At 50.3% G+C, this 10,889-nt stretch overlaps 1 long non-coding RNA gene across 1 annotated transcript; it reads left to right on the forward strand.

The window, feature by feature from the left end:
• Window positions 1–3,568: 3,568 nt before the first annotated feature.
• On the forward strand, window positions 3,569–10,570 carry LOC124511296 (uncharacterized). Its single transcript, XR_006961857.1, has 4 exons — window positions 3,569–4,077; window positions 5,136–5,230; window positions 6,832–6,930; window positions 10,277–10,570. It is a non-coding gene; the product is annotated as an uncharacterized LOC124511296 (long non-coding RNA).
• Window positions 10,571–10,889: the final 319 nt, after the last annotated feature.

Raw genomic sequence — 10,889 nt, forward strand, 5'->3', positions numbered from 1 at the left:
CGGGCAAAAACTGCTTTCCGTCCGAGGCCAACTAGATTAGCAAATATTTCCTCCAGCTTTTCCTCCCCAGAAGGCAAATGTATAGATTAGGAAATATTTCCCCCAGCTTTCCATCCCCGGAGGACAAAGGTACGGAGGACCAGAGTTGGATGGAGTTCGCAATTGACTCTGCGGGTGAGTATTTGCCGAGGGCCACACACCCAGGGACCTGAGTGACAGAAATCCCCAGGTGCCCGGGAGAAGACTGGCAATTATGTTTCCAATCACCTGCCTGTTCCCGGCGCCTCCAAATCAGCACTCCCCAGAGCCCTGACCCTCGGTGGCTGGCAGGGCGACCCACTTTTAACGGTGCCAATTTTTAGCAGCTGGAAACAACAAACGCAGAGGGAGGTGAATTCCTGGAGGACTGATTTCTCCTTGACTGGTTTTCGAAAGCCAGAAGATGCTGTGGGGCTATAGCAGGGCAGCAAGGACCGTGGGAAGCCGGTGGCCCAGGCTCCCTCCTGCCAGGGACGGCGGTCGACACGCTTCCTCGGGCCTCGGGTTTTGCAGCGGCGGGGTGAGGAGCTAGAACTAGATGGTCTTTCATATGCCTTTCGTCTTCCACTTTCTCCCATCTTTGTGAGCTGGGAAAGATTTACGCAGAACCTCATCTTGATTTTATTACTGTTAGTTCATCTTCTCGTGACACGGCCAGCGGCGGCCTGAGCGCGGGGAAGTAAGTGGCTCTCTCTCAGGGATGATTTAAGAGGTGCTGAAAGCCCAGAGTAGCCTCCCTCTCCGTTCTGCTACAGCAAGGGCCTGAGGCTCCCTTGCCCCGAGCCAGACCTGGGATCCAAGCATTGTTTGTAGAAGGCCTCGGTCAAATGGCAAACACATGCCCATTGTTCCTCTGGGAGCCCATCAGCCTGGACTTGCCCTTGGATTCCCTAGGAATGCGAGCAGGAATGGCCAGGAAAAGGTCTGAGGCCCAGGGCGTCCCAGCGGGGACCCGGCCTCGGCCTCCTGAGCACGGGGAGGTGGCTTGTCAGCCGCAGGCATCAGCCTAGGCTTGGCTTCATTTTGACTCCCCTGATGGTTTCCCCCTCCTCAGGGGGCCCTGCGGGGAAGGAGGAGGTTCTCTGACCGTGTTCCGGTGTCCCAGGGGCTCCCTCCTCTATGCCAGGAAAGCAGGACTTCAGGCCCCTGGCGGAGGAGTTTCTAAGAGGAGGCCTCAGCTCTGTCTTCCACCACGTAGGCTGTCCTGACGAAAAGATGAGGCCGAGTAGGCCACCCTGGAGAAAATGGCCCGAATCTGTGGTGGGGCAGCCCGGAACCAGAGGCCCCTTCCATAGTGGGGACTCACGACCGCTCCCAGAGCTGGTCATGAGAACTGGTGTCCCCCTTCACTGGGCCGGCTGCCTCAGGAGCTGCCTCACGCACCCACCACCAAAAAATAAGGCTGGGGTGTCAGGCTGTGTGGCAAGCCTCCTTTTGTTCGCTTCCGTTAACTCATAAACATGGAAAAAGGGTAACCAGAAGGATAACTTCCTAGCATTCCTTGGGGGGGGGGTTATTTATCAATATGGCAGCCGTACGCGCTTTAGAGATAAATGAACCATCGGATGGCACCCTGAGGTATTATTCCACGACACAGAGTTTTAAACACCGATTCCCTCTGCGCTCCGTTGGAACGGGTGTAGAACATTGTATGTTAAGAACCAGGCTTCCCGCCGACTTTCTTAGACGGCTGGGCTGATCAAGGCTTTATCTCATGGCCGGGTGAGGACTAGGGCGTGTTCCGGTGACGTATGAGTGTGTAGATACCAAGTAGTAATGAAAACGCAACCGAAGCAAAACACATCCTGAGTGGTAGCGCGAAACCTTCTGAAAAGAAACCATCTGAGGAGCCTAACAGAAACAGGTGTGTTTTGTATTTGCCGGGGATAAACAGGAAAGGAACAGGCACACGTGCGGAACCGCAAATATCCCATCGCCACCACCCGGCACCCGTCTCCTTAGTCTCCAGGGAAAGTCACCCCGTAACGCAGTGTAGGACCCAAGAATCCCAGTTTTTCCCAGGGGGTTGCTCATAATCCAGCAGAGATTTCTGGATGTGTTGCAAGGGCCCCATTAAAACCCCCAAGTTTAACTTGCCTTGGCCGTCTCCCCCTCCTCACTACTGTGTATTTCTTTTGTGGGAGAGTGTGAGTCCTGGGTCTGTCACCAAGAGCCCTGCGGTTATGGCCAAAGCACTTAGCCTATCGGGGCCTCCGTGTCCTAAAGGGCAAAATTAGAATAACAGACCCACGTGATTTACTGAACCTGCGGCGGGCGTGGGGGGGGTGTGGGGAACCAGACGGTGGCCGTCACTTCTGGTAGCAGAAATACCATACTCTCCTTCCCTGGAACTCCGCGGTCCGGGCCACCTTATCTTTCTATCAGCCCACCCCCGTGCAGGTGTCCAAATAGGAAATTCTGCTCTAAACGGTCCTACCAGCACACCGGCACCAACTTGCTCCCCTGTTCTCTCGCCTCTCTCCCAGCCCCCTTTGAGACCCTCATTGTCCTCTTTACGATGAGGACTACTGCGCTTTTATCTGTGCCAAACTTCAAGAGCACAATCATCGCTAAATCGAGAAGAAAAGCGGGGGGGGGGGGGGGGGGGGAAGCGGAGGGAGCGGCCCTTGGGGCTGGGCCTTGACACAAGGGCAGGGCTTTCCGGGGCGCAGGCGGGAAGGGGAGCAGAAAGCAGAAAGCGGCGCTGCGGGGGGCCCTCCAGGACACCCCTGCGGTGGGGGTGGGGGTGCGGGGAAGCTTTTGCCTCTCTATTCTTGACTGAGGGCCTGAAACCACACTCGGCCCAAATCTGGGGAAACGAGGGGCCACCGGCTACCCTGGGGAGGAGAAGGGGTGGGAGGAGGTGGGGAAAGGAGGCGGGAGGTGAGAGGAAGTGGGGGATGGGCGGAGGGGGAGGGGGTGCAAGAGGGGGCTAGGAGGAGATGGGAGAGAGGATGTGGGAGAGGAGAAGGGAGGTGTCAGGGAAGAGGAGCTGGGAGAGGGTGAAAAGGGGGGAGGGGGGAGAGGAAGTGAGGGAAGGAGGTGGTAGGCGTGGGGGGGGGCTGGAAGAAGAGGACAGGGAGGTAGGAAGAGAGGTAGGGACACAGGTGGAGGAAGGGGGGTTTGGACAAGGTGGGGGGGGAGTAAAGGAAGTAGGGAGAAGTGAGAGGGAAGGAGGGAAGAGGAGGTGGGGAGTGGCAGAGGTGGAGGAAGGAAGACATGAGGGTAGGAGGAGATGAGAGGAAGGAAAGGAGGTGGGGGGGAAGTGGGAGAGGAAGAAGCGAGGGAAGGAGGTGAGAGGCGGGCGGGCGGGGGAGGGGCCGGAGTGGGGGCGGGGTGGTAGAAGGAAGGAATGGGATCGGGAAGAGGTGGGGAGGGAGAGAAGGGGGGTGCGAGAGGGAGAAGCGAGGGGAAGAAGAGGGGAGACGCCGAGGGGGTTAGAAGTGGAGGAAGGAGGGGGGAGAGGGGGCAGGGCGGGAGGAAGCAGGGATGAGGAAGTAAGAGGAGGGGGCGGGGCGGAGGCGGTGGAAGGAGGAAGGGGGCAGCCGGCGAGGGCGCAGAGCCCGCCCGGCCACGGGAGGACGGGGCGCGGACTGGAAGCGCCGCTCGCGGGAGCGGAGACGCTCGGGCAAGTCCGGGCGGGCCGCGCAAGTTGTCTAGTTTCTCTCAAGCCCAGGGCCGGCCGGCGGCTCGGGTTGGCCCCGCGGGGCCCTCCCGCGACGGCGAAACCCCCCAGCCCGAAGCGGCCCGCCGGCCCCGCCCAGCCCGGGCAGCCCCCGGCGGCAGGGGTGTGTCGGGGCGGGCGGCCGCGCGGCTCCGGGAACTCGGCTCCGTCAGACTTCCGGGACAGAGGAGGCTTTTCTGCTCAAAAGCCACCAGACTCCTCCGATGCGCTTTGCTTTTACGGTGGAAAACTCCGATAACCATTTCAAAAGGCACACACAGCCCTGAAAATAAGTGAAATTAGAACCTGCCGACTTCACTTCCTGGAGGCTTTTTGTTGGGGCTTGAAACTAGGAATCTGTGCGGGTCATCCTCGTAAGTGCCTTTTTTATCCGTTCACACCGATGCTCGGGCGTCTACACTACGTTTAACATCGTTAGCCTGGTGGCGTTTTGACAGTGTATTAACGCGATTTAATGATGGTTTCTGCCTTGGTCGGTTAACGTGGCCTCAACTCGGTCACCTGAAATAAATGCATACGCGTTGCAAAAAGAAAGGCGCCGAGGGAGAGTTCTCTTTTTAACCCTGCTGTGAAATAGATAAGAAAATATCCCCTAGGGCGATGCCCATATTGGGAAGAGTCGAGTATTAGGTAGACCTTGGAAATAAATGTTAGAAACAACAAAAACATTGGCTTGTTCATAGCCATTTGTAAATTAACGTTATAAAATCATTAAATAATACTAGGGATGAAAAAAGCTCGTTTCTTGTGAGTTGCTGTTTTAGAACCTGAATCCTATGTAGTGCAATCACTCATTAGCTTTGAAACAGCAGCTTCAATGGTTCTGTACCGACAAGTTCAACTTAGGAAATCTCCAAATGCGGTTACTACAAAGCGGATGCGGTATGGGGTGCTTCCTAAAACGGAAGGTTCTTCCCCCCCCCCCCCCCCCAGAGGCCTTACTCCATTTTCCTTTAAAATGAGCTGAAAAGCCAGGGAATCCTAAATTTTCAATTGGCTAACGCCAGTTGACCATCACTGGCAAACTGGAATGATAAGGTTAATCATCCCTAGTTGATAAGTTAATTGGTCCAATTCAGTTTACAGAAATTTGGCCGTCAGGCCACATGTGACACACGGTATAAAATCTAAAGACCCGTGCGGTGTGGCTTTTATCAAATCAAACCAGCAGTACTGATAGGATATAGCTTCTTATAAGCATAATGCGGAGACACGTGCCTCTGATCGAAACCATTTTACACGGAACAATATTCCACTGACTCTGTGAAGCTTAACTCCCTGGGATTTGTATACTCCAGACCTCAGATTGCAGGCTGGAGCTCCATAGGCCACCATGTTTTCCAGACCTGTGTGTTCGGTTTTCCAGGTGTGTTTTAAACCTTTGAATTAGTTATCTATATTTTAAAACCAGGATATTCCCACTTGCAAAGCTGGACTTTTGGCTTTTCTTGGAGATATGAGACCCGGCCACAGGGGAGGGACTTGTTGGCTGGAGCCCAGCAGTCTGTAAGTTATCCACTCCTCCCCACCCCACCTTCATTCGTCAGGTACTTGTCTGCCCTGTGCACTTGAGTGTTCTAGTTCTGCCCCAGACAGGCCACTTTACCCAGTGCTTGCCTTTTTATTAGGATGATTCAAGTCATAGGTGATTTAGGCATGCTAGGTCTATACTTAATGCGTGTGTAATTAAAACCGCAAATCTTGATTTTCAGAAACTGATCTTGACAGATTCAACCAATCAGTAACTGACTCTATGCACATTTCTTGAAGACAGGCACTACAGAATGTCCCGGTTCTCTCTATTCTGCCTTTCCAAAAGATGCAGCAAGACGTAGGGGAGCAGGTGATCTCCGGAATTAAACGTGGTTTGGATTCCCGCTAGGTACTTGTGCAATGTTAGGCAAGTTAGTTACTGGCCTTGAACTTGTGTCTTTATTTTTTTTATTAAAAAAAAAAATTTTTTTTTTTAATGTTTTTATTTACCTTTGAGACAGAGCAGAGCAGGGGAGGGGCAGAGAGAGAGGGAGACATAGAATCTGAAGCAGGCTCCAAGCTGTCAGCACGGAGCCGGGTGCGGGGCTTGAACTCACAGACTGTGAGATCATGCCCTGAGCCGAAGTTGGACGCTCAACCGACTGAGCCACCCAGGCGCCCCCGAACTTGTGTCTTTAAAAGTAGATGTAGTAAAACTACCACCTTGGATTGTTGAATATTACATTGTTCTATGTGATAACATCTTTAAAAAAATTTTTTTTAAGTTTTGTATTTTGAAAGAGAAACAGAGAGAGAGGGCAGAGGAGGGGCAGAGAGAGAGAGGAAGAGAGAGAATCCCAAGCAGGCTCTGCGCCCTCAGCATGGAGCCCAATGCAGGGCTCAGATTCACCAACCACGAGATCATGACCTGAACCGAAACCAGGAGCTGGACACTTAACCAACGGAGCCACCCAGCCACCCCTATATATGACAGCATGTTGAACAGTACCTGGTCCACGGTAACCACCCAGATTAGTTTTCCTTGCCCTTGGGATTTCAGTTACTAATGTGGGTCCTTGAGAGAAATTCTAATTAGATCGTTTTACTTGCCTACAAAATCCTACTTTAGTAGAATCCAAACTTTGACATGCAGGAGACTTACCTGGGTACTTGGTTAAAATCTTGCTGGTTTCTGGGTCCCCCTCCCCACCCCCCTCAGGATTTTGATTCCGGAAGTCTCAAATGGCACCCCAGGGCTTCACATTTTGGTATTGGATTCTGGGACTAGAGGTCTTCTGAAACTTCATTCTGACAGTCTGAGATGCAGCCTGACTCTGGTCATTCAAGTGAATGAGGAGGAGAACAGGAGGGAACAATGGGCCGATTCCCTGGCTGGTGCTGGCCAGCATGCTGACCCTGCATCTAGATCCCGTGCCCTCCTTGGGTCCTGATTGCCTGCTCATCAATTCACAGACATTTAATGAGCACTTACTAGAAGTTCACTGAGCCGGCATTAGGTATATGAAGGTAGCTGCAGTGGTTTCTGTGCAGGGATCTCAGGGAACTGAATGCCAAGCCCCGGGCCTGACACAGGTGTCAGTTTCAGTGTTTCCTACCGATGCCATTCTTTCCAGGGACGCCCTTGAGCCCATCACCAGCCCGTCCTCCAGCCCAGCACTGTGCATTCTCACGTCTCCTCGCCGGGCTTCCTATCCGTTACTTCTGCCTTATAGGTGGGTACTTAACCTAGCACTGCTTAGGCGCTCTTTAGATATTTGGAGGATTTAATTTCCTTTGGCAAATGTATCTTCTGTAACTTGGTCCATGTTCACGGGGTCATCACATAGTTGAGCCGGGAACTGTCCCAGAAGCTGAGGAGGCGACAGTGCACAAAATTTAAAAATCCCTGCCTACGTGGGGAAGAGAGGCCATACGAACAACCTGTTTGGACTTCTGTATTTGATTGCTGTCCGTACCCTGAAATGTGCTGCAGGCTTGTTTGTTCTAGCTCCTACCTTAGTTCCCTGCCAGGTGGACTTCTTTCCCAACCCTGGTCTACACCAGCCCTGTCCTGGGGCAATTCTCTGTGTGGCGGAGAGCTCTCGGTTATCCAAGCGGTTATCCAAGCGTCTGCAGCTCCTCTAGGCTCTAACCTCTAGGCTCTAACCACGATCAGTCATTCATTTCCAAATGCCAGAAGTTTCTACACTTTTTGAGAGAGAGAGAGAGAGAGAGAGCGCGCGCGAGCGCAAGTGGGGAGGGCCAGAGAGAGACAGAGGATCCGAAGGGGGCTCTGCGCTGACCACAGAGAACCTGATTCATCGCTCGAATTCAAAACTGAGATCATGAGCAATCAGTTAATTTTTTTTTAAATGCAGCTTGTATATCCTCTCTCTCAGAATATTAAGGGAAGACTTGATAAAGCCAAGTGATTCCGCGGTCTCTCATTTGTTTTGTTCTTTTGCAATAGTGCTTTTCTTTTGAAGTGTCTCCGCTATTACACCAAATATAAAAATAACTCTGCTTTGCATGCATATTCCATAACTTATTTTGAGCAGAACTTTTAATAATTTATCAGTAAAAGATAATCTTACCTTTATTATTTTTTTAATTTAAAAAAATTTTTTTATGTTTATTTTTGAGAGAGAGGGAGCAGGGGAGGGGCAGAGAGAGAGGGGGACAGAGGATCCAAAGTGGGCTCTGTGTTGATAGCAGACAGCCGGATGTGGGGCTCGAACTCATCAACTGTGAGATCATGACCTGAGCCAAAGTCAGACGCTTAACCAACCGAGCCACCCAGGCACCCCAAGATCATCTTACCTTTAAATGTGTGATTTGGGGGTACCGCATATGTTTTGCTGCAATCTTGAGCTCCTTGTATTTTTAAATCCAAGTCCGGTTTTATTCATAAAAATGAGAGGGGATTTCAGTTTTCCAAATACTCTACAAAGTGAGTTGCATCGGAAAATTCAGGTTAAAGAAGTCTAACTTTAATTTTTTTTATTAAAAAAGTATTTTGAGAGACAGAGTATTTTTTTATTAAAAAAGTATTTTGAGAGACAGAGCACGAGCAGAGGAGAGGCGGAGAAAAGAGGGAGACACAGAATTGGAAGCAGGTCCCAGGCCCCGAGCTGTCAGCACAGAGCCCGCCGCGGTGCTCGAACCCACAATCCTTGAGGTTATGACCTGAGCTGAAGTCAGACACTTAACTGACTGAGCCACCCCGTGCCCCCAAAAGTGTAATTTTAACTACTTCTCTAAAGAGTCAACTTTTTGTGAAAATGCCCCTCAAATATCTTATTTCTATCTTTTCACGTGGGTATATTTGTATATTTGACCTCTGTCTGTTCTTGTCTTTGACTCTTTGCATGTCTTTTATCATCTTCCAAGTCTGTATGATTTCCTGTTGAGAAATATGTGAACTGGGTTAATGGAAATTCTTTGAGAAACACATTCAAACACAAGGATTTCACTTTTCTGCTGTGAAGTATGAGATAAGCAATTTATTATTTTATTTTATTTTATTTTTTAATTTTTTTTTTAACGTTTATTTATTTTTGAGACAGAGAGTGACAGAGCATGAATAGGGGAGGGGCAGAGAGAGAGGGAGACACAGAATCTGAAACAGGCTCCAGGCTCTGAGCTGTCAGCACAGAGCCTGACGCAGGGCTCGAACTCACGGACCGTGAGATCATGACCTGAGCCGAAGTCGGACGCTTAACCGACCAAGCCACCCAGGCGCCCCTATTTTATTTTATTTTTTAATGGTTATTTATTTTTGAGAGAGAGAGAGAGAGAGAGTACGCAAACCGGAGGCAGAGAGAGGGGATCCAAAACGGGCTCTGCACTGACAGCCGTGAGCCCAGCGTGGGGCTTGAACTCGCAAACTGTGACATCATGACCTGAGCTGAAGTCAGACACGCAACCCGACTGAGCCACCCAGGGGCCCCCCCAAGATAAGCAATTTAATGTGCACATAGTATTAGTCTTTAGTAATACACAGTGTTAAAACGCCACGAATCCCCGATGGTCACTCTAAAAAGCAGCCAGGTTGCTGTGCTTAGCACAAGTTCAGACTGCTACATTAGAACTTAATTTGAGAGTCTGCGCGTATGCACCATGGAAAGCGGCCAGCACTGGATGGAACCACCCGTCAGAGCAGTTGGGGTTGGAAAAAAACCCCAAGATCTAGCTGCTCTGATATAATGAGAATGCAGACGTCATGATATTGACACAGTGACACGTTCCCACCACAACCCAAGGTTTACTTCGAGAACCTGAAAGAGATAATGCGCTGCATTCTTTTCTCTTCGTACCCCCCACCCCACCACTGCCCAGGGGTGACGGTTAAGAGGGGGTGTGGGGTAAGGGTGAAAAATCTGAACCTGGGTCTGGATGGCCACAATAACAACCGTGAGAAATCCACTTTTGTTGTACCTGGTGTTTCCCCTCACTGAACTGACATTTAGTGATTGGAATACCTGAACGCACACCAAAACTTGGGTGTCTTATTTTAGGCTAAAATCGGGGCTCAGGTGGCCTTGGGAAAGGGAACCAGACAGATGCAAACTTTACAGGCAAAAAAAGAAATAGTGTCTCCAACTCGAGGTTTGGCCCAGCTGCTCTGAAGGCTGTTTCTGTTTTTTGTTTTTTGTTTTTTAAATCCTGCCTCGGCTTTCGTTCTCTTTAATGACATTTTCATGCTCTCCCCCACCCCACCCCCAGTACCTCTCCAGTTAAATCTTTACCAGGCACGCTGGGACTCCTGCCCTTCCCTTCAGTAATTAGTGATAAGATTTCTCCTGTAGTACAGATACATACAGATTTGTTCCCTCTCCTGCTTTTATGATACTATTTTAGAAATGGAGCTGCCGTTAAAGGTTGTGTTTGAACACATCTTTGGAACAAGAACTTTAATTAAGGGATCAAAAGGCTTAAGCTCATGCTTTTTAATAACTGAAGCGAGTATCTATAATTTTTCCTATCTAAAATCTATGGAAATTCTTATCAGCCTAGCTTCTTTTACTTCCAACTTGTAATGAAACTTTTCCTTCAAGCTCCCTTTTTTATGCCCAGTAGGACCAACTCTTGTGATTATCATCAGCTAGAGGAAATCCATACGTCTCCCCGGGTAACATGAAGTCGCCATGTTGCCAAGGACCCTAGGGATTTTCTTCTGTGGTCATGGTCACAGCCAAAGTCTTCTTGAAGGACACATTTTCATTTCATTGCCATATTTGGTGGCTAAGAACCTTCTGGTTACGTTGCTAAACTTTTAGAATTTAGTTTGCTCGATTCAATGGCCGAAGAAACCCACCGATGACTGTATGTACTCATACATATGAAATAAATGACACGTGCCAGCCCCCGGAAGATGAGCCATTCCTCCTGCTAATCTGGGGAGATGTGTGTGAGTTGTCTTGCTTTTTGTTTGGGAGGGCGAGGGCTGCTGGTGTGGGTAGATTTCCAAACCACCGCAGAGAACCTGATGGGGGGAAACTCACAGCAGGCTCAGGGAGCAGTCCTACGTTGGGGGGGGCGGAGAGCTAGAAAAAGATTGGAGAGTTACAGGAACTGGAATTGTTTACCATGCAAAGCAGGGACAGGAGAATTGTCGTGTCCTACCACAAGTGCAAATTCAGAGAAAACAGGGATTTCGACCCCAGTGGAACGTAAAAGGGCAGACTTTAAA

This window comes from Lynx rufus, unplaced genomic scaffold (assembly GCF_022079265.1).
Source record: "Lynx rufus isolate CCGP_SWC_20201006 ecotype Redwood Valley unplaced genomic scaffold, mLynRuf1.p SCAF_1, whole genome shotgun sequence".
NCBI lineage: Eukaryota > Metazoa > Chordata > Mammalia > Carnivora > Felidae > Lynx > Lynx rufus.